Below are 27270 nucleotides of genomic sequence, written 5' to 3'. Positions count from 1 at the left end.
TTTGCTTGGTTCATCTGTTAAACAGATCAGATATGAGGCCGAGAGGAGCAAGCCCTGGTTTGCTTGAATTACATCATTTTATGACTATTTGCAACTTGCTTAAAAAATGTGTACTTTTGACCTTGGGCTGTTTGTTCATAGCTTGGTCCGGTCCTCTTGTAAGAGAGTTTCCAGCTTTGTGGCAGCAGTTTGACATGTGCAAAGCAGGTTTCTTAAATACATACTGTTGTGGCAAATCTTGTTCAGCCCTGACCTGAACCTTGGATGAATTTTAAGATTATCATCCAAAAATGTCCAAATGTGTTTAAACTCATTTCGAGTCTTGCGGCTAAATCCCTGCAGTCAGGTACCATAATCTCATGGAAGCCTTCTTAGAGGAGATGAAGTTATGAGAACAGATTAACACCCACTGTGGGATTAGATGTTCAACCACCACATACTAGTGACCTTTAGGTGTCAGTGTGATTTTGGGAAATAATCATGTATATATATGTGTGTCTACATTGTATTTTGTGTAAGAGGAAACTTCATGGGTGGAAGAATCTGATTATGTCCAGTGCTGAAAGTGGTACCAAAATGTAAAAAGAAAAACACATTTCAAGTTAAAATGGAAAAAATCAGCAACATTTTCCAGCTCCTCCTGGAGGATCCCGAGGCATTCCAAGTTGAATATGCTTGGAAAGGGTGGTGCCCAGGAGGCACCTAATCAGATGCCCAAACTACCTCGACAAAAATGCTCAAGAAAAAGCCATGTGAGTGATTACTATGCAAAACGATTCCATTGTTAAAACTGATGCATCATTGTGCAAGAAACATGTTACTGTTGAAGCTGCTCCAGTGTCAGTGACTCACAGGATTAATAAGAATTGTCCTGAGGGGATTAATTGATGAGAGAAGACAAAAGAACCTGCTTTTCAAACGTGTGTAAGTGTTTGTGATTATTGCTTTTGATTTCTAAATATTGGTTAGTTTTGACACTTTGGACCATAGACTGTATACAGACATTGCTTTGGACTGATACAGTCATTTAAATTAATCCATGTGAAAGTTTTGAGCAGTGAATGTATACAACTTATCGACATCTAAAATGCATACAGAGCCCCAACCAGTCACTGTTATTGTAAAAGATGTGCAATACTATTGGGGAACCACTATATATACTTTATTTATGTTTTTATTATTTTATAATACATCGTTTGTTTGGTTTATATAAAGTTAAATCTGTAACATTACTTATAATAACTGTGAAATAAATGTTTAAGTACGTCCCAGTCATACCATAACAGCTACAATAATAAAACTAGTGGGATGGAATTATGAATTAGCAGGTCAAGAAAAAACTCAAGTAAAGTACATCTGAATTATCGCTTTCACTCACCCTCCAAACATCACCATGTTAGCATAGTTTTCATTATTATTAGCAACATTGTGACTCAAAGCACCTCTGTCTCGAGAAGCCACAAAAACATATTGCCCATCAAATATTGCCTAACCTTCTGAGAACAGACGGCGGTATTCAGAGGAAGTGGCATTAGTTGTGTTTTAACGTCACTTGAAAGTTTGTTTCAAATGGTTCAAGTGTGTCTCACTCAGAGTGATTGGTAATATCCTTTGAGCCCACAGCCTTGCTCAATGTTTATTGCATATTAGCAATAGCAATGGCAATTTTATTCATACAGCACATTTCATTACAGGTAAGCTCAGTGTGCTTTACATTGGGGGTAAAACATAGGTAAGTAAAACACAAATCTTAGCATGCTAAAGAAACAAATATTTTCAAATGTTAGAATTCTAAAGAAACAAATATTAGCAAATGTTAGCATGATACCTGCTAAACATATCTTTTAGCATTGTTAGCATTGGGACTGTTACATTAAGCTCAAAGCACCTGTGTGATACGGAGCCAAAGAGTCCTGGGTTACTTAGCCCTTTAGCATGAACTTTTTTTAAAATGTAAAAATCAAACAGTATTGCCTAACCTGCTGAGGAAAAGGCTACCAGTATTCAGAGGAGTGGCATCCATTAAAAGTGAGTGCCATACATACAGAAAGTGGCACCATTTGAAAAATTAGAGCAGACCTGCAGGTATGTCGCTCTACTTTATGTTTAGTGCATATTAGAAAATGTTAGCATCTTAAAACAACAACAAAAATATGGGGAGCTTAGTCATAAAGATACCTGCCAAACATCACCATGCTAGCATCGTTAGCAACATTGTGACTGTTAGCCTCCAGCTCAAAGCACCTCTGAGTTGAGAAGCCACAAATGATTTTTGTTCACAGAGAACACATCCTGGGTTACTTTACCTTTCAACCTGACTTTTCTTACTTATAAATGCCCTAATATTTCCTAACCTCCTGAGAACAGACCAGCAGTATTCGGAGGAAGTGGCAATTTTTGTGTTTCAATGGCGTCTGGCCATCAAGTTGAAACCTGCTTCACCAACATGACTGTGCTGTTAGATGAAAGATAGTAGTGTCCTTTTAAAGTAGGCCAACAGCCTTTGGCCATAGATAATCATAAGAGCATGACCCTAAAATTCATGATCAGGATTTTACCACAGAGGGTGACATTTAAGCTCCTGCCTGAGCTCGCATCAACAAATAGACCAAATAAGCAAATTTATACCCTTTGAGTTTTTCAAAGCAGCAGCCAGACATTTCTCTCAGGAGATACCCGGGCAGCTGGGACTCTCTGAGCTCTTACAAATTGTTTTTTTCTCGTCTTTTAAAGTTTGTTCAGCTTCCCCCCTCACTCTGTAGGGCCGCATACCTAACCGGCAGGAATGTGATTGTGCTGCAGCCGAGGAGCCGTCAAACTTGTGGCGACAAGCACACGGGTCGATTGCATCACATCCGAGGAGCGAGTTATCTGAGTGAGTCTGAGGGTGTGTTTTTTTTTTCTTTTGCTTCCATTTCACATGTTTAGTCAGATCAGGAAGTGTGATGCTGTGACAGAAGAGGAGGAGGAAGCGGGCACACAATGGCACTATGTCTGCGTCTCGGCCTTGTAACATGAGAGGCCCCCGGCTGAAGACCCCTCTGTTTCTGCTCCTGCTGCTGCTGACCGCTCTGACGGGTACAGGTAAGACCGGAGCATTAATCTCTTCACTCTTTCAGCAGCACTCTCGCGTTTCCTGTTGGCTCCCTGCTTTCTCTTTTGTGTCTTAATCTGGTGCCTGTGAGTACAACTTTGTGACTGGAAGTGAAGACTTTTTATCACACTGTGATTTTAAGACCTCGAGGAAAAGAAATCAAGGACTCAAAATTCTGTCATTTCCAGTTTGGTTCTATCTCAGTTCATCCGCGTTTAGTCCAAACGATGCCGTCTTAGACCCTTAATCCCGCCAACATTTATAAAAAAAAAAGTCCTTTAAGTTTAATAAAGCTCAGATCAGCATGAGGGGCTTAAATTGTGAAAAGATTAAGGTTTATTTGAGCAGTAAAAGCACACGTCTTGTTGCTGAACGCTGCTTATTCTCTGTTTCTTTGTTCTTTTATGTGAAACTTTTTTATGCTGCTGTTTTTTGGCCTGGACTCTCTTGTAAAAGAGTGTCTGTAACTCAGCGTGAATAGTCCTGGTTAAATAAAGGTTAGATAAATACAGTTTAAAAAGCAAAACATGGTAATTTAGATCCCTTTTTAAAAACCTTTTATCTTTACTTGAGCAGAAAACAACATGACAAATTGTGTCGGGAACAAATTACTCAACATGTTTAAAATCTCCGCCTACTCTGCTTGAATTTTGCAACACGATTCAAATTTTTTTCTCCCAACAACTTCGTGTCATGTAGAAGGAAGTCTAAGTTCCTGTGTGACCTGACAGTTATTCTGCTCCGCTGCAGATGTTTCAGAAACAAGAAAGAGCTGACTTCTTCCACTTGTTGGTTTCACTTCAAATACAGCTGCCGCACATGTTTTCCTTTTAGCTTCGCTGCATGCATTTCAGTGACATGATTTTAAAGTAACACGAGGTGTTGAATTGCAGTGTTATGCCAATATGAAGATGGTACAGAGCCAGAAGCTGTGGTTGAAGAGGAGGAGGCAGTTGAACTAGAAGCAGAAGGTGACACAGTGACCTCAGGTGAGATGTGAAAAAATAACACACATACAGGATATTATGATACACAATGTGACCTGAAAGGATGTAGACAGGGGTGCATTTTCTGGGGGGGGTTTCTTGACGTTTGGGCTACATATCTTAGTTTAAATTTAACAGCAAAAGTAATTTCATTATTCTTTAGTTAGACGAGTAAAATTCTCATCCTGTCAAAAAGAGACCTGGCCAAGTAAGTCGCATTAACACAACAAATGCAACACAAACAGGCCAAGACAGCCGTCATGTGCTTTAAAAGTGTGTATACAATATCCAGATATGATGCAGAAACATGAATCAGAAGAAAACACACAGACCGAGGCTAAGGCTTGATTAAACGTTTGTCTGTCTTTCTTTTCGTTGTTATTTGAGGGCGTCGAGAAAGACAGGAAACATAGAGAGAGAAGCAGAAGAGAGAAAGAGAGAAAGAGAGAGACACAAGAGTCCCTCGTTGAAGTCAAATATTGTAACTCTTTCACCCACTGTACCTTTTACTTTTTTTAATATAATGCTGTTTCAACTGCTTTTCTAAATTGTTCCAAAGAAGACTCAGGTCATATTGGTTTTCTACACTAATGTATACGCGCAGGAAGTACTAATACTTTGATTATTGGCCAAAAAAGTGTATAGCTGCTGTGAGGAACTTTAAGTTTGTGTTGATTGTGGCGCCCCCTGTGGACAAAGCCGTACCTCTTATCTCTTTGCTGATTTTGTCCTGTTCATGCTTAAGTGGTGGTTTTTAACAAAAAAATCCTTCTTTCTTTAACAGTCATATGTGTCACTAACTTTAAATTTTTGCCCTGCAAAATGTAAACAAAGGCAGCGTGCAGTTATTCACTTCATCTGACACCTACCCCTCACCAGCAGTTTCAGGCATTGAAAATAACTATATAGAAATAATCAATCTTGTCGCTGATGGTCTGGTTTGCTTTTGTAGGTCATATAGAGTCATCAGAATTAATTTCGGTCTGTTTCATTACCAGCGAAACAAGTTTTCAGCAGTTGAGCAACTGCTTAAACACTGTTGCTTAATGCAGTTTGGTAAAGATCATACATTACAGTTTTAACAGGAGCTGGTTTAGATCAGCAGTTAAATAGTGCAGCCCATGTACAGAGGCTATAGTCCTCAATATGGTGGCCCGGGTTAAACTCCCACCCTCGGCGCTTTGCCACATGTAATCCACCACTCTTTCTGACACCTCTGTCCTCTCACTTAATAAAGGCATAAAAAGCACCAAAAAAAAAATTATTTAAAAAAAAAGGGTTTTATCCCCTGAAGTGAGGAGTTAGTAAGAACTGAACTATCCCTGCTCTAATAGTTTATTTTAAAAATATTTTATTAATTATATCAAGTCAAAACATGTCAAATACCAACCAGGTGTGGACCTGGTCAGTACTAACTTATAGACCAGCTCCAGTCATGTTTTAAGACATATAAAATGTTCTGCATGAAATCATAAATTGTGTCCGATATGTTTTTTCTGCAAAATCCTCCCAAGGCATCTCCTCCTTCTCCCTCATTAAAAAATCTGCATAGGCCCCGCCCACTATGCAAATTTCCAACCGCCCCCTCCGTCAGGAAAACAAATCACGTCTCTGCCGTCGTTTAGTGGAAACTTGTTGAAACTTAGCGAGCTTGAAATGTAGTAATTAGTAGTAGTAACGTTAATGTTAGTCATCAGTAGTGAGTTTGCAAAAATTACGGTTACAGCTGGCTCGCGCATCGCCGAAGTGGTTGCCATAGGTTACACATAATGATATGCATAGCGTCACCACGTCCATTAACGGGATTGGCTCCTTAGGTTTGTGACGTCTCAAACCTGCCAATCTGAAAACGTGTTGTTCAGCCCGCCTTGGTACACTGCAGTTTAAAAGCAGACAGGCCCAGCCATGGAGATGACTGCTTATGTTGTCCCTGATATGTCTTGTAGCACATGAAAAACTAATTTATTTCCACTCTACTGCATTTCAGAGGAAATATTGTACTTTTTACTTCTCTACTTTTATTTTACGCTAACTACATCACATAACATGTGAGTAAACCATTACTTTTGACACTTTCGAGTTCCACTTTAAAGTAAATATTTTCAAATCAAACCTGATTACTTCTCTGGAAATTGCATCAAACTTGTTTAACCATAGATTCTTGTACCTGTGTTTCTCTGAGGGACATTATTTGATCCTCATTCTAGATAAAAAGTATCAAGGGCTTTTTCAACCTATCTGGTTTTACAACAATGTAATGTGCAGGTGTCCACATACTTTTCGCCATGTGTAATGACAAGTCATGAGTATTACTCACTGCCGATTCAGACGTCATGATGCTTCCCTCTCTGTTTGTAGAACCGGTCCCAACCGATCCTGGTGCCACCACAGCATCAGTCCCGCCTACCGCAGACGAAGGTCAGTCCATAACGAGTTATACTCTACCTGTGGTTGAAAAACCTCTCCATCTTAGGGAGAGTTTTTCACTCATGATTTACTGTCCATGTTCTTGGTACCAAGTTTTGCAGAGTATATTAGTCAGAACTTACTAAACATGTAATTTCTTTTACTGTTGTTCCCATTTGAAAACACCATCAAAGGAACTGTCTCAGGAGACGGTCCCCCGGTTTCTGGTATGTTACACTGACATGACTGATTTGTCTCTAGATCTCTGTCAATATAAGAATCATTTACTTATACTTTTATTACGTTAGTGATAAACTGATGACTGACTTTTCAGATACAACAGCGGACCCCAGCGTTACAGATCCAACCTCCATCGCAGAAGGGGAGGAGGGTTTGAGTCCCATCATCATCCTGATCCCTGTGGTGCTGGTGGTCATCATCATCGGCATGATAGTCTGCGGGATTTTCATCAACCGCAGGTGGAACAATAAAGTCAGAAATCAAGGTACGTCAATCACTAGAGGTCAGTTCACAAATAACTAAAACTAACTAAAACCTGAAATTTCACTTTAATATTCATTTGAAGTGTCTCTGAAAGCTTGACAAATAATACGCAAATTCTTTGCATGACTGGATACGTTGAGGGTTAAATGCTTTTTTTGCGATTTGGGAGAACTGACACTCCCTCTGACTTATTATATATATATATATATTTTAAATACCCCAAATTATTAACACATTTTTGTTTGTCTGTTATTTAACTCAGCTTATTAAGCTTTTACACATTTTAACTGAAAGACCAACTGAATTAAATGACTGTAATTCTATTTTCCAATTTGCTTTATGTTGTCTTCTTGTAGAGCTGAGAAAAGAGGATCCATATTTGGATGGGTCCAGTACAGAGAAAGTGCCAATGTAAGTATTTAAAATGTGATTTGTGAGTTTGTGATTTAAGGACTGTTTGCAACTGTGTAAAATTTTTAATTTAAAGCTGCTGTGAGGAACTTTTGGTTTGTGTTGATTTTGGCGACCCCTGTGGACAAAGCCGTACCTCTTATCTCTTTGCTGATTTTGTCCGGTACATGCTTCAGTGGTGGTTTTTAAGAAAAAATCTCCTGCTTTATTTAACAGTCACATGTATCACTCACTTTAAATGTTTGCCCTGGAAAATTTAAACAAAGGCAGCGTGCAGTTATCCACTTTGTCTGACACCTACCCCCCACCAGCAGTTTCAGGCATTAAAAAATAACTATATAGAAATATAAGTCTTGTCGCTGATGGTCTGGTTTGCTTTTGTAGCTCATATAGAGTAATCTGAATTAATTTGAGTCTGTCTCACAGGAGCTTTAAAAGATTCTTAACATCCAATGCTTTGTAAGAATATCCCTCTGTTATGAACTATTTGCAAAGCAGGTTTGGGTTACGTATGCGAAAGTTTTGTTAAAGTAATCTTTACTGCTGTCAGGTAAAAACGCTTTGATAAGGGTTGTAGACAAGAGAAGGCCTGTACAGCTTTTACTTTAATCAGTTGTGAGACTGTGAAAGCACTGTTACATAAAACACAACATATTCAACACAACCAAAGAGATTATCAATCAACAAAGGTGTGATAGATGGAATAAAGGTACTAAAATGAAACGAATACAGTACAAGTTATATGTTGTCCCACGCCAGAGGGAAAGTATTACCCATGAAAGTCTAACATGATTATTATAAGAAAGTACAGTACAGTTAGTGATAAAGCAGCCATGTCACATAAAAACCACACATTAGCCTCAGACAGCTAGAGGAAGTAAGGTCAACAGCATCAACAGCAAACTGAAAGCAGAAATGATGAACAAATCAACATTCAAGTAAGCGCTTATAAAAATACAGATAGTGCTGGAACAAGAACATTTGGAGAGTAAGTAAAAGAAAAACATCTGTTAATGTTGTAAAGACCTATAGAACTCTGCTAGCAATGGTTGCTAGTAGCAACAGAATGTTCAGCTGAGGCCAACTGCTGGTGGCAGATAAACCGAGTTTGTGAACCTGTTTTTGTGTCTCATTTGAGTTTTGCTAAACACTTTGTTTCCTCCAGGCCGATGTTTGAAGAAGACGTTCCCTCTGTGCTGGAGCTGGAAATGGAAGAGCTGGACCAGTGGATGCAAAAGGACGGTATGTATATCTTTAAGTAAAGCCAGTGGTGGAACGAAACTCAGTGGATGTGGACTTGAGACTTGGTGACTTGGACTTGAGTCACTGCTTTGATGACTTACAACTTGACTTGACAAAAAATAAATGGCATGATGACTCAGATGACTTGAGTGTGTTCAAGTTTGAATGTTAGCTGTTAAATATAAAATGATATAATTCAAAGTTTATGTCTAACTATCAAGTATGTATGCAGCACAAACTGGGAATCATGATTGGACGATTCAAAAAGCTCCCCACTGGCTGTCAGTCAAACTCCTCGCTATGGCAACACGCAACATCAGAGCCCCCAAAGAGAAGCCTCATCAGTCGTACTCGTTACTACTCAATACGGTCTCAGAGCAGACCATCATCATGGCTGCGTCTGTGCCAAGATAATACAGATACAATTAATTGTCATACTTTTTGAACAGGCTATATAAATTGGCTAATAATATCATTATTAGACGAGCTGCTAATACCTTGTATTTCTCTTTATAAAGAACGGATACCACAGGTGAGAGTGCTGTAACTTGGGTAGAAAAAAAGTGACTTGACTCGGGACTTGACTTGCCTTATCTAAGGACTTGACTTGACTTGACATAACCTGTGGCTTGACTTGACTTGACTTGACATAACTTGTGACTTGACTTGAGACTTACTTGGGACTTGAGCAAAGATGATTTGGTCACAACACTGGTTGTTTGTTCTGAGATAAAACATTTTAAACAAGAGTTATTAAGCGAATTTATCCAGCAGAGGTCACTGTTGCACTGATTGTTGAGTGCTTTACAGAAGTGGTAAATACAGACAGAGCCCAAACACACTGTCTTTTCCGGTGTCACTTTAACAAACAATCTTCTTTCTTCGCACTTTAAAGCTTGTGTTTGTTTGAGTCTTTAATTGACATAGAAGTAATCAAACATGTTTGTTTATTCTAGATGACACTGCAGAGGACTCTAATCAAGCATGAGTCAATATTATGGTAAGTATTCTTTTTAAGTTTATTGTCCTTGAGATCTCATTGCCTTCTAATAATAGAACGCCTGAAATGTGTCATTATTTAATAATTTAACTAATTCTTTTAAACAAAATAAATGCATACGATAAATTGCATGAGTGTACATCGGCTTTACTCTTTGTTAATACTTTCTGTTGTGCTCTTCTGTGAGCCTTCAGAGCTTGTTTGAAAGTATTGATGACTACATCAGTTACAGCATGAGCATTGATTATTAAGAACCGTTCATACCACCCATGCAAATATCAATTCACCCACAGTTTACAAACTGAGGCATAGCGACCAAACTATTACAGCCTGATTCTAACACAACACAGATCAACAGTCCACGTGTCGACCTCAAACATTTCCTTTTTTATGCCAGCCTGTTTGTTTTGATGCACCAGCTGGTTTCAGTATAGCAACGACTCATGACCTTCGACCCTTTCATCATTACACATGGTACTGTTTGAAAGCACAAACACTACTAACATCTGTTAGAGATTACAACAGGCATGCATGGAAGTGTGGCGCAACTTAACCCGGGATAGTCTCCTTACTGAAAGGGCTGGGAAGGCGAGGTCAAGGTCCACTCCTCGAACTGTTGACCAATGTCATGTACACACTGCTTTTTCTCAGGATTTCATTTCCAAAGCTGAGCAAGGGTTAGAGAGAACTTTCATTCAACACAGAGGCACTCTGTACACATCAGATTACACAAGAGAGCTCAGAACAGAAGTAAATGTGATGTTACGGCTGCTGTGGTTGCACAATGTGATGCCATCTACTGCAACAGCTGTGCAATTCCACAGCAAATTAGGCACAACAGTGGATCGAATCGAAGAAATATAAACACATTAAATGGCAGAAAGTTGCATAGATGTACTCTCAATGAATAATGGTTTGGTAAAGTATTCAGAAAAACATTTTTAAACCAGATATTTAGATTTAATTTGGATCAAAACAAAAAGCCAACCAGCTATACTTCTTATAAACACTTCCATTTATCTCGTATTATATGTGTGTATGTGTACGAATGTATATGGATATTTACGGCTATGGGTGCATATATTTATACTGCTATGGAGTAGATTGCTGCAAAACTGAATTTCAATATGACAATAAAGTATAAAGTCAAAGTTTATGAAAAACCCTGAATAACTTGAAGCGTCATCAGTTAAATGTGACGCAGTGCATACAACACTGACACAGCATCACATGACGAAGCTATTGTTGTGAGCATGATAACACACACACGTTTATTCACCAATAAAACAGGTACAGGAAAAGTTGTGTTTCTGACCACCTGTTAGCTCTCCTTGTAGCTCAGTTTTGGTCTCCTCCAATTCATTAGTTGCTTAATGCTCCACTATCCTCGCTAGCATGCTGTTCACTTTGCCTGTGTTTTGTTGAATGATGGATAGCTAGTGTGTAATTCACAGGTGAGTTGGCCAACACCCTATGTTGTCTTTGATTTGTGTTGCTGTGTTGAGTGTATTTCTGCTGTAATTGCATGCATCACAAGTAAAAGTGCTTATTTTTGTTGTTCCTACATGTTTTGTAGCCAATACTCTTTTATTTGTGTTTTGGCTGATGGCAACTGTTGTGAGGCTGTATGGAAGAACCGAACAGCCCAGTCAGAAAGTGGAAGTGGAATTACTTCAGTGGACACTTTACATATAGAGAACGTCTGTCCTCTTTATAATGTCCCAAGGATCTTTCTCCGCACCTCAGCTGTAGAGTTTTTCCTCACTTTGCACAGACTTTAACCAATCAGAACCCAGCCCACATTTTTCCTGAAGCTCATCAGATTTTTGAATATTAAAGACTTATACAAATGTAAAGTTGACAACTGTTTAAGAGAGGTATGAGAGATTGTGTTTCATTGTTGTTTTTTTCAACTGTCTTTACTGTTTAATAATAAGTTAAACAGTTTATCATATAAGCACTGTACATATTTCTTGATATATTTACCTGCTTGTTCTTATATCAGTATGTCCAGTTTATACATAACCATTAGCTAATTTGGTTGAATAAACGACACTGCTCTAGCCTTTTCCACCACTCCAGAGATGAGGCCTGACCTCTGTCTCTGTGTGTCTCTGACTCTGACATTGTCCGCTCTCTCTCCCATGACTCCTTTTCTGCAGGTTAACAAAGGACACTCTCCCGGTATGCAAGGACGACCAGCCAACAATGCATCTCTGCCAACTTACTGGTCTGACCTTCCAGCAACATTTGTGACCACAGGAGCTGATTTGACTGCCAGGAAACAGCATCACAACGCTTAAAAGACCCTCACAATGGACATAAACCTGCAACAATGAGAAGTAGACTTGTTAAACAGCGGCTCAGAAGTGATCAATATTTTCCCTTTCATGTATTGCTCCATCATGCTTTGCCTGTTTGTGATTGTCAGAGTGAAAAGTATTACATTTAAACATGAAAACAACTATGCAGCAGCTATCAAACATCCCTATTCTGCAGACTCATACTGCTAAACAGTATGTGGTCATCCAAAAGTGCATTAGGCCGATACTCTCCTCCACCCTTTCACAGATATGACTGCTCATAGTTTCTGCTGGTGGTTTCCCTGCAGCTCAAAGCCTCTTTGTTGTATTACACTGTGTGACTCCCTCCAGCTGCAGGTCTTAATGGGGAAATATCCTGTTGAAGATTGCAGGCATGCATGACAGAGAAGGCCACTCCTTTTCACGCCTGTGCAGAGCTTATTGAGAGAGAGCGTTTTTTTTAAATTCTGAAACCAAAATCTTTATGAAAGTGTCAAATCAGCTGGATCGTATCTCTGCGTCTTTTTGATAAATTATTGCTCGTTGCTGAAACAGCAAAAATCTGCCGCTGATAAGATTATCATCTCACCACTGACTGAATGCTTTATGTCTACAGATGCTGCATCTTCAAATGTTTTGCTTTAAGTTAGGGCTGAAAAGTGTTGAAACAAAGCAGTCATGACACTGATCTAAATGTGAGAGCAACTTCTTACACGAGTCAGTCAGTATGTTGCAGTTTCTTGCACTGTAAATATGAGAATACAGTAAAACCAAAAGTTATTATTTGTTAAGAAACGCCTTCTGTAAATATTTCATATAAGGCTGGAGTATTGTTGATTTGCTGATTAAGCTTTTAATAAAATTTCAATTAATAAAATCTTTTGAATGACTGAATGATTATTTAACAATGCTAGTTGTGTGGTTGGCCAACCAACCAATTCATCACCTTGTTTCTGTCACAGCTCTGCTTCACTAATGATGGGACTTACGGCTCTTTGGAGGGAGCTCCGTTCCTTTCTGAGAGCAGCCCTGCTCTCGAGGTAGAGAGTGGGCTGTGACAGAAACACATACATCTGCGCTTTTAACATTTAAAAGGAAACAGCAGAATAATGTAGGAACCATAGACTGTATAAAAAGATGGACGACATGACAGCTCCCTAAAAGTGAAGCCAAAACATTTCGGGCGCCCCCTGCTGACTGGCTGCAGTATAGGTCATAAAGCCTGCCTCCTCCATGTTAACAGTTGGGACATGGGTCAAACTATAAAATCAAAATACACGCCTAAAAAATGTTTCTCAAACATGGTTTCTGTCATTATAGTTAGTTATTATCGTGCTGATTTACGTCCAAGTGTTTTTCTGCCAAGTTTATTTTTAATGAGTTATTTGATGCTGTCAAAATGATGACTGACAGCTCTGTTGTCAAATTCGGCTCCAGCAGCCAATCAGTTCCGGGTGAGCAGAGTGGAGGACGATCCGCGAGTAGAAACGTAACTAAAACAATCACTACAGTGAATGAAGTTTCCACACCTGTGAACGTTCCTCAGACCAACACAGAGAAGCTGTTCTGCTGTTAAACACGCCGCCGTGCGGGATCCTTGCTGTTTTTTAGTTAGGTGTGTGTTTGGGTTAGCGGAAGTGGCTACGGCCGCTTCCCTCGCCGATCTCTACAGCGCAGACTCTGGCTCCGTGTGACGTCACCATCGCAAGATGGCAGCACCTATCACGGGGGCTATTTTGTACAATGGGAGCAGATGGAGACGCGTTGTCCATCTATACAGTCATTGGTAGGAACAGTTAATCAACGTCACTGATTCGCCGATAATGTATGACACAACTCTGTATGACTACAGAGATGTCAACAAAAAAACAACAACAACTTGCCAGAGGATTATAATGTTGCTCACCGTCGGCACTATGTTGTGGTGACATGATTACGCTGCAGTTGAAAAAAGCTGCCTCTGGTAATTCGGCATAAAGGGGGAGTGGATCTCGGGCGGGCAGTGACATTTGGGCACAACTATTAAAAGAACAGCTCTCACCTACGACTCGGTTCCCGTCACTCGCGCCAAAGAGCCTTTCAAATGAATCGGATCATTCGCGGATATCACAGCACTACTCAGTAATTTTCCGCTCACCCCTCGTCCGCTCCACTCTGCCTGCCGGCCCATGCCCACCCTTGTCAGCTCACTCAGCTCACCTGGGCACACAGCTGCTCCTCATCAGTAATCAAGCCAGTAGATAAGCCTCTCATGCTCTCACACTCACTGCCAGATTGTTCTTTGCCTCTCCAGCACTCGTTTTTGGACTGGTTCCTGTCTGCCTCTCCCCTTGGCTGTTTTGCATTTCCCAGAGATGACGCTACAGTGTGAGGTTTCCTGTCTAGCTACCTGTGGTTTACAGTCGCTCAGAGACTCTCACTCAACCTGTGTACACTTAGCTGGTTCGTCGGCTTTAGCTGAGTGCTTACCACGCTCTGGACCTACTGCTCTCTCGACCACGTCTTCTGTCTGCTCCCCTATGGTACTATTGTGTATAATTCATGGTCCCAGATGTTGAATCCTTCTGACTTTGGTGCCTCTGACTTTTTTCTTTAGCATCAACATTTGCGGTTGACATTTGTGGATTTGAACAGCCATTGGATGTATTGCTAAGAAATGTGTTACACTCCGCAAACCTCTCCACAAAAGGATGATTGTAATTGATTTATCAAGTCGTGTAAAGAGTCTGCTCATTTGTAATTGTGTATTTGTTAGGTTGTAGATGCTGACCAAGTAGAGTTGCCTAGTTTTGAGCATTAAAACACAAAACTTCTTCTTTGTAGCCTCTGTGTTGTTTCAACATCAGCACTAAAAGCTCATTAACACACCAAAGTCCAAAGAACTATTTCCACTCTGGATATTTGACCATCTGAGGAGCACCCACATGCAGGGTTACTCTCCTTCTGCTCAGCTGACTCAGGGCCTTCTTTTGTTCATTTAAACCAATCAGACTTTGCCACAACCTCTCAGAGCCAATCATTTGTAGCTGTCCAAATTTCAAACTGGCCTTTTATTATTTCCATTAGACTAATGTGACCCTCATCCAACCTGTTCCCCTCAAGTCTTCATCCTCTCAGTGAGCTCAGCAGAAGTCCTGCTCCACATCTCATCCATCCAGATGTTCAGCCATTGATCTAAACCCCTTCACTACTACCACTGTCTTTCTATACAGCTTGTGGTGATTAATATACGACGTCACAACGAGGTCCTCTTTTCTCTTCAACCTTTCGGAGGGCTACCCACTGTACCGCTCAGCCTTTAATCTTGCATGATATAAGTTATAAATTAAGATGAAGATTCGATAAAAATATAAAACGCTTGGTATTGTCATTGTGTTCATGTTAGCTTGCTGTTAGCATTTAGCTTAAGCGCAACAAAATACAGCCTTACACAGCTGCTAGCATGGCTACAGACTCATAAGATAAGATTATTGATCCCCCATTGTGGGAAATTCACTTGTTACAACAGCTCAAAGTAAAGAACAGGGTTAAACAAGTCATTCTTGTTGAGTGCAGTGTCATGTATATAAAATGTACCATCTCAAAACAAACAAACAGATTAATGGTATATTTTATCCATGCACATTGCTTTTGTTTAATTATTGTATTTAGCAAAATATTTGAAGTTACATTTAAATTCATCACATCAGTTTAAAAATGATCGTTGAATCCAAAGCAGCGGTTTAAAGTTTCCGATATGTGTTTCTGTCACAGCACACTCTGTTTCAGGCCGCGCTGTGTTTGTCTGGTACCAGACGAAGGTCTGAGAGGAGCGAGGGTGGACAATCCGTGCAAACCAATGAATACAAATGAGAAATAAGCCTTAAACTCCATTTTCTCCTCCTTTTCACTCTCATTAGATTTCCAGACAGCAGTCCTGTCTGTTGCCGCACAATGTCTGCATCGTCACTGCTGGTCCGGCTGCTCAGACATGCTGACTAAACATTGACATTTCCATAATCAGCATGTTACACCTGAGGAAGCATTGTTTACTCTGCCTTTTGTTTGGTACTAATAATAAACTTAGAATAATATTTATCAATTTCTCTGACATTTAATCTGATCTTCATTGGAATTATCCACTATATGAACCTATGCTACAACAGTTGCTGTGTTCGAAACCGAACACTACACTAGCAGTATGTAATGATTTGGCCAAAATGTAGTATGTAGTATGTAGTATGCAAACAAAAGCTGAATTTACAGTCTGTCAAAAATACCCAGATGTCGGACTGATTCCGAAGAGATCCCCAGTATGCATCGGACCAGTCGGCCTCACCTATCCCACAACGCAAAGCGCTGGAACATCCCAATGGCAGTTGAAATGGCAGCAGAAGAGCAGAAGGGGGCGCTTTAGCTAAAGAAGCAGCTGTTTGCTATTGGCGGGCTGTTGTTTACTTTAGCTTTCCAAACCTGGAGACTGGTGCCTGGCGTTGCATACCGCAAAATCAATTTGAACAGCTCCATACTACATACTACTGCCGAACACAGTATGAAGTATGCAGTATGTAGTATATAGTATATTGTATGTAGTATGTAGTATGTAGTATGTAGTATATAGTATGTAGTATGTAGTATATTGTATGTAGTATGTAGTATATAGTATGCAGTATGTAGTATGTAGTATATAGTATATTGTATGTAGTATGTAGTATATAGTATATAGTATGCAGTATGTAGTATGTAGTATATAGTATATTGTATGTAGTATGTAGTATGTAGTATATAGTATGTAGTATGTAATATATAGTATATTGTATGTAGTATGCAGTATGTAGTATATAGTATGTAGTATGTAGTATATAGTATGCAGTATGTAGTATGTAGTATATAGTATATTGTATGTAGTATGTAGTATATAGTATATAGTATGTAGTATATAGTCTGTAGTATGTAGTATGTAGTATATAGTATGTAGTATATAGTATGTAGTATGTAGTATATAGTATGTAGTATGTAGTATGTAGTATATAGTATATAGTATGTAGTATATAGTATGTAGTATGTAGTATATAGTATACAGTATGTAGTATGTAGTATGTAGTATATAGTATGTAGTATATAGTATGTAATATGTAGTATGTAGTATGTAGTATATAGTATGTAGTATGTAGTATATAGTGTGTAGTATATAGTATGTAGTATGTAGTATATAGTATATAGTATGTAGTATGTAATATGTAATATGTAGTATATAGTATATAGTATGTAGTATATGGTATGTAGTATATAGTATATAGTATGTAGTATGTAGTATATAGTATATAGTATGTAGTATGTAGTATATAGTATATTGAATATAGAATATTGCTCTTTTGGACTTGCTCTACAAAGAAAGGTGTATCCTATTACTTCTTGTACTTTAAGCTCATTAATACAAACACATGATTACTTTATTGAGAAAGTACTCTAAAATACTGCACATGTTTGCTTCTAAGACGCAGATTCTTAACAGATACATACATATCATCAGGCGCAGTGTGTCCCTTCTTCACACTGTGCCTGATTCTGGCTGAACTGGTTTACATGTAAATAAAGCAGCAATCCTTCTTACCAAACATCACTGTGGGTGACTTCTCTAAGAAATCTGAGCTTATAGCAGAAGACTTTTTTTTTCAGGTGACAACAAGTTGACCAAGTTGCCTCACATAATTACGTGAAATATGATTAAAGTGATATCTGTCAGAACAGAGATGTGATGTAATCCCCTGGAGGACACATTCACAACATCATGTTTCCAGTGACCCATCTCTCTCAATTTACCCCTTTTTGTAGACTGAATCAGTGTCTCCCCAGCAGGCACTGTTGCTGCCTGTCACACTCTATCAGCTCCATTTCACAGCCGCACCAGCAGCTCTGTTTGTTTGCCTTCAAGAGCCGTGATGTTACAGAGAATCATCCGTCTGTCGCAATCATCCAGTCAGTATTTCTTGGGCAATCTTTGAGTGGAAAACACGGCTCACACCAGGGAATCTGAGTGTGTGAGAAAGAGTGTCTGTCATTACAGGAGGCTTACTTTCACAATAGTGTTGAGTTTGGTTCTTCGTAGAATCGTGATGAGTAATTTTAACTGTGTGAAACTTGCCATCACCTGTTATGAAAGACCGTTTCATGAGCCATTTGGACTGCAGGGCAAGCAGTGAGAGCACTGAGGTCGTGTCCTATGTAGTATTTTCAGGATATCTGGTGCATTTTGTTTTACTTTGTACATTACGGGACTTTCAAATGGTGAGATCACCTTTTATATACTGTCTTTAAATAACTAAATCAATATATAACAACAGCTATTTAGTCTTTAGGAGAATGAAGTTCTTTAAGGATGTGAGGAAGCTCTTTTTAAACAGCTTTTAGTCCCGTCGCTCTGAGCCTGGGGGTCACCAGACACTTTTATAACACAACAAAAAAGCATATTAATGTGTATATTTTTTGCTTCATGTAGTTTTGTTGCAAAGGTCACTAAAAATCCTTCAGATAAAACTAATCTAAGAAGTGAAATCATCTTTTTTTAAAGAGATCACAAGCCACAATTGACTGGAAATAGAATCAAAATGAATAGAAAATGCCAAAACAACAGTCTGATGTATTGAATATGGAAGAAATGTTTTTGCATGTGTGTGTTTATGTAAATACTGACGTATGATCTCTGTATTTGTAAAATCCTGGATACAGCCCAGATATAAACACATACATCACTCACGATCACCCATTTCAGTGTTTGGTTTCACTGGCAAAACGACCGAAAAAGCACACAGAAAGATGATGCAAATGAACAACAAGAATAGAGACTTTCGTGGGAAGTCGCTCACAGGAACATTTTCCATGAAAGCACGCAGCTACAGAGAATTTTTAGAAGCAAAGTGAGAATACTGAGAGTCGTGCTTTGTTTTCAGGTCTGCTCTTCACTCGTCATTGACCAGATGCCAGTCTCAATTCCACACTTCTCAGGATCACATGTGTGGTGCTTAGTGATATCTCAGGCTTTCAGACGCTCCCTGCAGGATCCAGATACCGGGCATGGAAATGACCATGAGCCAGAGCTAACCATTTCTGGCACTGTGGAGCTAACTTAAGCAGCAGCAACAGCACCAAACTAATCCATGATAACATGTTATTTTTTTTTGCCTTTGAATAAATGGGGCTAAATGTGCTGGAAAGAATTAGGTATAGGTTTTCATTCAGAGTAATTTCTGACACACTATGCAAATTTGGATTTAGATTCTCTCCCCCTTCAATTTTTATCTCTAAAATGTTATTGATGAAAGTGAACATGCAGTAACGTTGTATAATTGGTGTTTTATCAAGAATGTTTAAAAGCTATATTGAAGGCAGAATCAAAGCTTGTACAGTAAAATAAGATTTAAAAAAATATTCATTTGTATTGACCTTTTTTTTTTTTTAAAGGTTCAATAATGTCCTAAAGTCGTTAACATTGGTGGTATTTAGGGAAAACAAATATTTAAATAATTTGCATAAATACTTTAAAGCAATTCCATATGGTTACTGTGATTGAAAAACATATTAGGTATAAAGACTATTGATTACCCTAGATTGTTCTTTCTGTCATGACTTCTCTTCATATAAACTACATGCAAAACCATCTATAACACCAGAAAACTACTATTACTCCTATAGAATTGCTTTTGTGATGTGATGTGATTTTTATGTGTTCATCTTTTACTGATTTTAATTCCTTTTACCTTTATGGTTTCATATCTGCCAGGTTTTTACATCTTTGTCCTATTGCTTTACCTTCCGATGGACTAACTTTGTATTGTCTTGCTGTATCAACCATGTTGTAAACTGTTGTTTTTAAAGGTGCTATATAAATAAAATTATTATTATTATTATTATTATTATTACTACTACTACTACCACTAATAATAATAATATAATAATAATAATAATAATAATAATAATAATAATGATAACAACATCAAGTTCTCTTTCTTATTATTATTATTTTAATTTTTATTATCATTTTGAGTATTATTTTGATTGTTATTATTAACACTAATATTTTTATACTATTATTCTAATCATTTTTATTGTTTATAATGTTATGATTCTTATTATTAAACATTACTTTCTCAGGGCATATTATTACATCATATTCGAGCGCCCTCTCGCAAACAAAACCGTGTCGTCATGAAGTTGCGACAGCCATACTCTCCAGTCGGTGGAGAGTCAGGAGACGAACAAACCTAGCGGTTGTTGAAGAGACTGTGAACGGCGAATCACTCACTTCTTACACGCTGTTTGGTCTCTGTGGATGTGTTTTCCCTCTTGTTATGGTCGGAGGCCACCATATGTCGCCCAGTAAAGGAACAGTGTCAAAGTGTCGACCAAAACTCAGGTCAATTTGACAGATCAGCTAATGTTAGCGGTGTTTTACTAGCCAGCTAACATTACCCGAACTTGGCGTGTGGATTGCCTTGTAGAGGCTAGTTAGCTGGTCTTGCTAACGTGCTAGCTTCTGTGAGTTGGATGCAAACACAGACTGCTGCTGGTGGGAAACCAAAAAGCGAAGAGGGAGCGTTTAACCTCATCGGAGCAAGTAGCTTTAGCTTCCTCAAGCTCCAAAGGATATCTCGGTTTGGATACACAACCAAAAGAAATCAAGGGAGAGGCCTGTTGTCTTTGTTCATCTCCACATTTCAGAGGTAAGTGCAGCACAAAATCACAAAGTGCAAGAATACAATTGAGACATTTTATAGTATAGGAACAGTGGAAGTGGGCCTAGCATTAGCAAGCGGATAGCTCGTTCGCTAGCTGAATTAGCTTTGCTAACGCTAGCCAACTTAACGCTCTGCTGTTGATGTGGAGCTTGTTAGCGACCCGAAAGAAGTTAACGGTGTCAGATTCAGCTCACTATGGAGGAGCATGTTGTGTTTTAATGTTTCTCCCGCTCAGTGAAACAATCTGACCGAGTTTGGCACCTGTAATGTCTCACTTTGTTGATAACACTGTGCCTTTTAAAAAAGCTGCACAAGCTGACTGCGAGGAGTTCAGTCCGCATGCAACACGTAAACTTTGTGATGCGCACAAACTTTTTATTCACTCGGTTATATTGTACATAAAAGATGAAGATGCACGTAAAGAGCCGAACACTTTCTTTTTCTCTGATCAAGAGTTTTGTGTCTCTACTGCTAGAAGAATTAAGCGCAAAAACTCCAGCTGTTTTGGGGTGCACAAGGAGACAGGCATTCAGGAGTAATTGTTCTCGTAAAAGGGAGGCATAACAACCTGCCCCTTATCTGTACACAGTTTTTAGGTGCACTTAAGTAAAACTAGTCCAGCCCTTCATTTAGGCTTTACATCGAGTTTTTGTTGATAGATGTGGTGTTTCAACTTGTATTGTCATTTGGAAGCAGTGGTTTGGAAAGCTGTTGAATTGTGTAATGTGTATTTAATGTTTATAGATATTAATGGGTAGTAAAATACAGTACAAACTACATTATCTCACTTGTGAGTCCCATCCTGATTTTGGTGATATGTTGCACATGGACATGCAGCTCAGAGAAACCTTGTGACTTATGTCACTATGTACGTGATTCTTAAAGTATCCAGTGAGTCTTTGTCTTCTCAACATCCAGCAAATCAGTGATTTCTGTTCTGATTGAGGCAGAAAACACTTTCACACACAGAGAGGGTTTCATCGCTTGAATTAGGTGTTTACATGCTACGATATCCTGTTATCTATCGAGTACTCCAGGTGGCATATTCAGGTTTTTTAAAAGGATACGTTTTTATCAAGGTTTCTGATACCAAGATATGCTGTTTACATGTGCTACACATAACTGTACTACAGTTCACTCGCTCCTAACCTGAGTTTGACCCCTTCCCCTCAGTGTAGCTGTGGGCGTTTGTATACACACAGACTCACGCCTGGAACAGTTCATTACACATCACATACTATGGACTTCCTTGATCGTATGGCGTATTTCTCTGCTGCTGTATTTGTAGTCTGGAAGGCTGTTCAATCCAATTTAAACAACTGTGTTAAACCAAGGTCAGGAGGAGGTCAAGTGACACACGTTGACTTGTTCAGATGCATATTTTTAACCGACGTCAAGGATCGAAATGATTTGTAGACTTGTGCTTCTTTAATTTTCCTCTCAAGGAGAATTCTGCTGCTTCTCCACTCTACCTGCTAATGAACAGCACTCACTCGACCTCTCAGACTCGAGTCCTTGGTGAGAAGATATTCTTTGATCCTGAAGTCAGGACTGAAAAACAGTGATGTAGATCAAGGACTGAATTTTCAATAAGTGAACTCATCCATGTATGTGTTGTCATGGGCTTACAAACACTTACAAAAGTCCTCCGTAGATGAGAAGAAGGTCATCTTTGATCTTTGAAGCATCTCCTTAAAGTACAATAACTCACTGTTAAAACACTGTTGTCTGCTTTCCTTCAGAAGTTTCCCTTCCTCAAGACCTCTTTTCGATAAATGTGCAATAACTGTGCCGTGCCGTACTGTTAGAAACTTTAACAGGTGGTTTTCCGTACGACAGGAATAGCACCGCAAAATGTGTGTGTTGCTTTGATTGGGAAGAAAGCCGTGACACAAAAAATACGGAAAGGAAACATTGATGGCTCATGCTGTTTTTGTTAGCTGAATTTCTATTTAGGGCAGTATCTTTAAGCACGATGTCAGATAAGAGTCTTGTCTTGACACAACATCCTCGGGGCGAAAAAGTGTAGAAAAGTTTTTTTATCACACACATCACAAAAGTATGACTGCAAAGGTGCTTTTCTTTTTGCACAAGATCTATGTGATACACAGAGCCCTACTGCAGAATCCAACTGCTGACACAGTCAACAGACGGATACTTTACTTTCTACTTGTCACTTTAGATCTACAGCGACTCCGACAAGGCCTTATCTCGATTATTGAAAACAACTTTCTGTATGAGAAGTAAACCACAAAACAATAGTGTTCAGACTGTGTGGCACAGTGTTAACACAAGCTGAACTCACAAAGCTTAAAGGTAGGATACATTTCAGTGTTGTTTTTATGTTGGTTTACATTGTGTTTATACGAGTTGTTCTCTTATTCAGTGCACATTTTATAGGTACATACCAATGGCTGTATAAATAGATGGATGACACATCTCCATCTGATCTCATTGTACAAAATTGAAGCCAAAATAGCCCCTGTGACGGATGCTTCCATCTTGCGATGGTGACATCATTTGGAGCCAGAGTTGCGCAGTAGAGATTGGCGGGTGGAGCTGCTGTAGCCACTTCCGCTAAACAAAACGCACACTTAGCGAAAACACAGCAAAGCTCCCGCACAGCGGTGTGTTTAGCAGACATTCACAGATATGGAAACTTCAGTGACTGTAGTGATTGTTTCAGTTATGTCTCCTCTCGCCGTTCCTACTCTACTCTGCTAATCCGGAACAGATCGGCTGCAGGAGCCGTATTAGTCAACAGAGCTGTCAATCATCCTTTTGACAGCATCAAATAACTAATTAAAAATAAACTTGTCAGAAAAATGAACACTTGGGCGTAAATCAGCATGATAAGAACAAACTATAATGACAGAAACCATGTTTGAGAAACATTTATTTGCCATGTATTTTGATTGTATAGTTTGACTCATGTCCCATCTGTTAACATGGAGGAGGCGGACTTTATGACCTATACTTCAGCCAGTCTGCAGGGGGCGATAGAGAGGGTTTGGCTTCACTTTTAGGGAGCTGTCATGTGATCCATCTTTTTATGCAGTCTATGGAACATAGCTTCAAAGGGCGCTTTGGGAGACGTTTATGTAACAGATGAAAGAGTGTTGTTGAGAGTCAGAAACGTTCCCAACTGATACTGGAAGTCTGTCTTGAAGTTAGGAATTGTGGTTTTAATCAGCTCTTACAACTTACTATACATCTGTTATAAACAAAACAGCTCTGAGCGTTCATGGACATTAAAAGATTGAGTCTTAATGTATAGCAAATATAGCCTGTATTTTAATGTGGTGTGTACAGTATGTATGCATCCATTGAAGACAACATGTTAGTCACAGTCGCTGGAAATAAGTCTATGTTTGATGTGAAGCCGACGGAAGAGAGCCGCTCTGTTTTCTGGAGTTCAGCGGGTTCAGTTCGGCCGGTGGCTTCATGAAGCAGAAACGTTGTAAAGAATACAACTACACATCAACTCCAAGAGCTTTCACTGTGGGGTGAAAAAATGGGAATTTAGAGTTTAAATTGTGAACCTATGTCGAGTGATGGTCTGTTTATTCACTATTGAGTATTATTATTTCATCGTTACTGCTCTCATGGCACGTGTACACTCTCATTACTCGATTCTCTTGGTCCCGTCCTGCTCCACTAATTGATGAGTTTGCATCTTAGCGTAATGAATGTTTTACAACAAAGATTTTCCAACATTCAGGGTTGATTTTATGGCTTCTGCTGTGATTCACGATGCCACAGTCAATAAAACGCCCGGCTCCAGAACAGACCAACAAAACAAAGGGGAGAAGAGATGAAGATTTGATCTTTTCTTGTATTTATTATGTTCCTGTATGGCTGCTCCTCTGAATGATTTTTAAAAGAGGAGGTTCACTATCTGCAAACAAAGCTGCTGGAGTTATTTTATCACCACAACTTTTGAGTGAGAATGCCCTCAGTGGATCCCTGTGAAAAGCTGCTGTGTGAGACTTTAAATGTTCCTGCATCACTATAGGGTAGAGGCAGTATAAATGAGTGTGGATTACAGCCTGCGAGTACAAAAACAGGCTGACAATATTATGAAAAGACTGAGAGTATTTTAGATCAGTGTGATGAAGTACAGTTTTCTGGCTGTGATTATTGCTGAAGGCCCTGGAGAGTGAGCGATGAGGGGTATCCTCGGCTTTGTTTGCAGAAAGCGGCACATTCCCACAGTCCTGGCTGTTGCTGCGTATCTGACCCCGGGGCCTTCCTGAAACCATTCTCATATGGACAGTGAGACTTCCTGGCTTTGAAGCTTCTATTGACAAAACATGAAGTGAGATTGGATACAAGGGATGTCAATATAGAGGAGTGTCTCAGGTGGCTTTCATTCATGGAGACAACACAGGTCTTATCAGCTGTGTACTGAACATTTTAATACTCAAAGCGATTAGAAGCAAACTTGTAATCTATGTGTTTAAATGAGACAAATAATTGCTGATAAGGAGTTGATCAAACTTATTAAGTGGAGCTGTGATAAGATAGTCCCTGCAGGCGACCAAACAACCCCCTGAATGTAACCCAGTTGTGAAACCTATCATGTAATCTTGGGTTATATTACGGACATTGGGAATTGTAACTATTTGAGAAGTTTTTTTGTATTTTTCCTAAATTTTGAATCCCAGTGTCCTTTGTAATGTGTCCCATGCCTCTTTGCTGTATACGAATTTAATCCTTTTTAACTTAACAGGCATTTAATCCTATGGACTGAAGATGGAAGAGTCAGACAGGAAACATGAGAAAACTTCCAACTATGCCTACACCCTTAAACCCCCCCCTCCAGTGAAAATCCAGTGTTTAACCTTGTTTAACATCTCCATGTGGTGTTCTTCATGTGCTACAAGACATATCAGGGACAACATGAGCAGTCATCTCCATGGTTGGGCCTGTCTGCTTTTAAACTGCAGTGTACCAAGGACAGGCTGAACAACACGTTTTCAGATTGGCAGGTTTGAGACATCACAAACCTAAGGAGCCAATCCCGTTAATGGACGGGGTGACACTATGCATATCATTATGTGTAACCTATGGCAACCACTTCGGCGATGTGCGAACCAGCTGTAACCGTCATCGTAATTTTTGCTCATTGACTACAAACGTTAACGTTACTACTGCTAATTACTACATTTCAAGCTAGCTAAGTTTGAACAAGTTGCCACTAAACGATGGCAGAGACCTGTTTTGATTTCACTTGGAGATTTGCATAGTGGGCGGGGCCTATGCAGATTCAGGAATTTTTAACGAGGGAGAAGGAGGAGAGGCCTTGGGAGGATTTTTACAAGGTAATTAAACGTACTTTGCAGGAAAAACATATCAGACACAATTTATTATTTCAAGCGGAGCATTTTATATGTCTGAAAACATGCCTGGAGCTGGGCTTTAAAATGTCCATGATTCGAATAGTTAGTCGAGAAGCCCAGGGTTGAAACTCACGTCATCGGATCACTGCACCTTTTTTCTGTCTTATTGGTTTCACTGTACACAAAGCAAAGCAGGATAACAGCTTTAAACTTTGGAAAAACAGACTCTTGCGTTAAAAATCAGTTAAGTACAAACAGTCTGTAAAGGAAACAGATGAGATAGAACGAACATAGAAGATATTCCCTCAAAGGGAAGAGGTTGAGCAGCAGAAACTCTCAGTAGTAGAAGTATTAAGAGATCATAAAAAAAAGATCCACAAAAATCCACCAAACCAAAATATGCACAACACCAAAAATAAAGACAAGGATTAGAGTTAGGGTTACTAGTTGCATAAGATGAGAAGAGGAGGAATCTCGGCTTCAGTGCTGAATATTAGCAAAGTCAACCGGATGCATGCCCTCTTCCACTGCCCCATGGTGCGCTACAATTTTATACACACTATAACACACTCTTTCTTTCTTAGACGGTGTGAAAATCTGATGTATGGAAAACACAAAATCCAGCCCTACTTGGAAAAAAGTGGGTATTTTTGGAGTACATCTTAAAAGTTAGTCTTCCAGGACGACCCCAGACTTGCACATTCATACCTTGTACTTGTATGCGTGGCTCAGTGGTAGAGTTGGTCGTCTCTCAAGCGGAAGGTTGGGGGTTCGATCCCTGACTGCGACAGTCTACATGTCGAAGGGTCCTTGGGCGAGACACTGAACCCAAAAATTGCTCCCGGTGGCACAGCCATCGGTGGATTGGAGATTGGCACTTGGGCCTTTGCCATCAGTGTGTGACTGTGTGTGTGAATGGATGAATGTTTTCCCCTAATGTGCAGCAACTTTAGATTTCAACATGAATCATCACTGGAGTAATAAGAGGCAGTGGCAGTGTAGAAGTTTCCTCCTATAGATCCTGCAAATCAACAAGGATGGCAAGGCCGACCTGGCCGTCGGTCTTGGAGAGGACCAGGAGGACTGAAGGGAGACGCTTCTGTGTTGAAGTCGCCATGAGTGCGGTCTGATGAGAACGGGCAGTCATCCAGGCTTAATAAAAACGCTGCTTAGTGAAAGATACTGGGACGATTGGATAATGAGTGATTCATGACATGGTTCATGATTCCCTGGCCTCAGTTGATGTGGGTCTACTGGTCAAGAACAGT

At 39.4% G+C, this 27270-nt stretch overlaps 1 protein-coding gene and 1 long non-coding RNA gene across 4 annotated transcripts in view; both read left to right on the top strand.

Moving 5' to 3' along the window:
* The first annotated feature begins 6821 nt into the window (after positions 1-6821).
* Positions 6822-12814, top strand: LOC138594823 (uncharacterized). Its single transcript, XR_011308448.1, has 5 exons — positions 6822-6991; positions 7347-7401; positions 8567-8643; positions 9600-9643; positions 11806-12814. It is a non-coding gene; the product is annotated as an uncharacterized lncRNA (long non-coding RNA).
* A 7363-nt stretch (positions 12815-20177) lies between these two features.
* The window catches only part of fbxw7 (F-box and WD repeat domain containing 7), a 137840-nt gene continuing 130747 nt past the window's right edge, over positions 20178-27270 (top strand). For all 3 annotated transcript variants that reach the window (XM_069665712.1, XM_069665709.1, XM_069665711.1), the window contains exon 1: positions 20178-20645. The gene's annotated coding sequence lies outside the window, so the exon portion shown is untranslated. The remainder of the gene's footprint in view (positions 20646-27270) is intronic.

This window comes from Semicossyphus pulcher, unplaced genomic scaffold (assembly GCF_022749685.1).
Source record: "Semicossyphus pulcher isolate SPU_LCO1_2020_fin unplaced genomic scaffold, fSemPul1.0.p SCAF_17, whole genome shotgun sequence".
NCBI lineage: Eukaryota > Metazoa > Chordata > Actinopteri > Labriformes > Labridae > Semicossyphus > Semicossyphus pulcher.
Note: the sequence above shows the minus strand (reverse complement) of the source record. Positions and strands in the feature narration are given on the sequence as shown.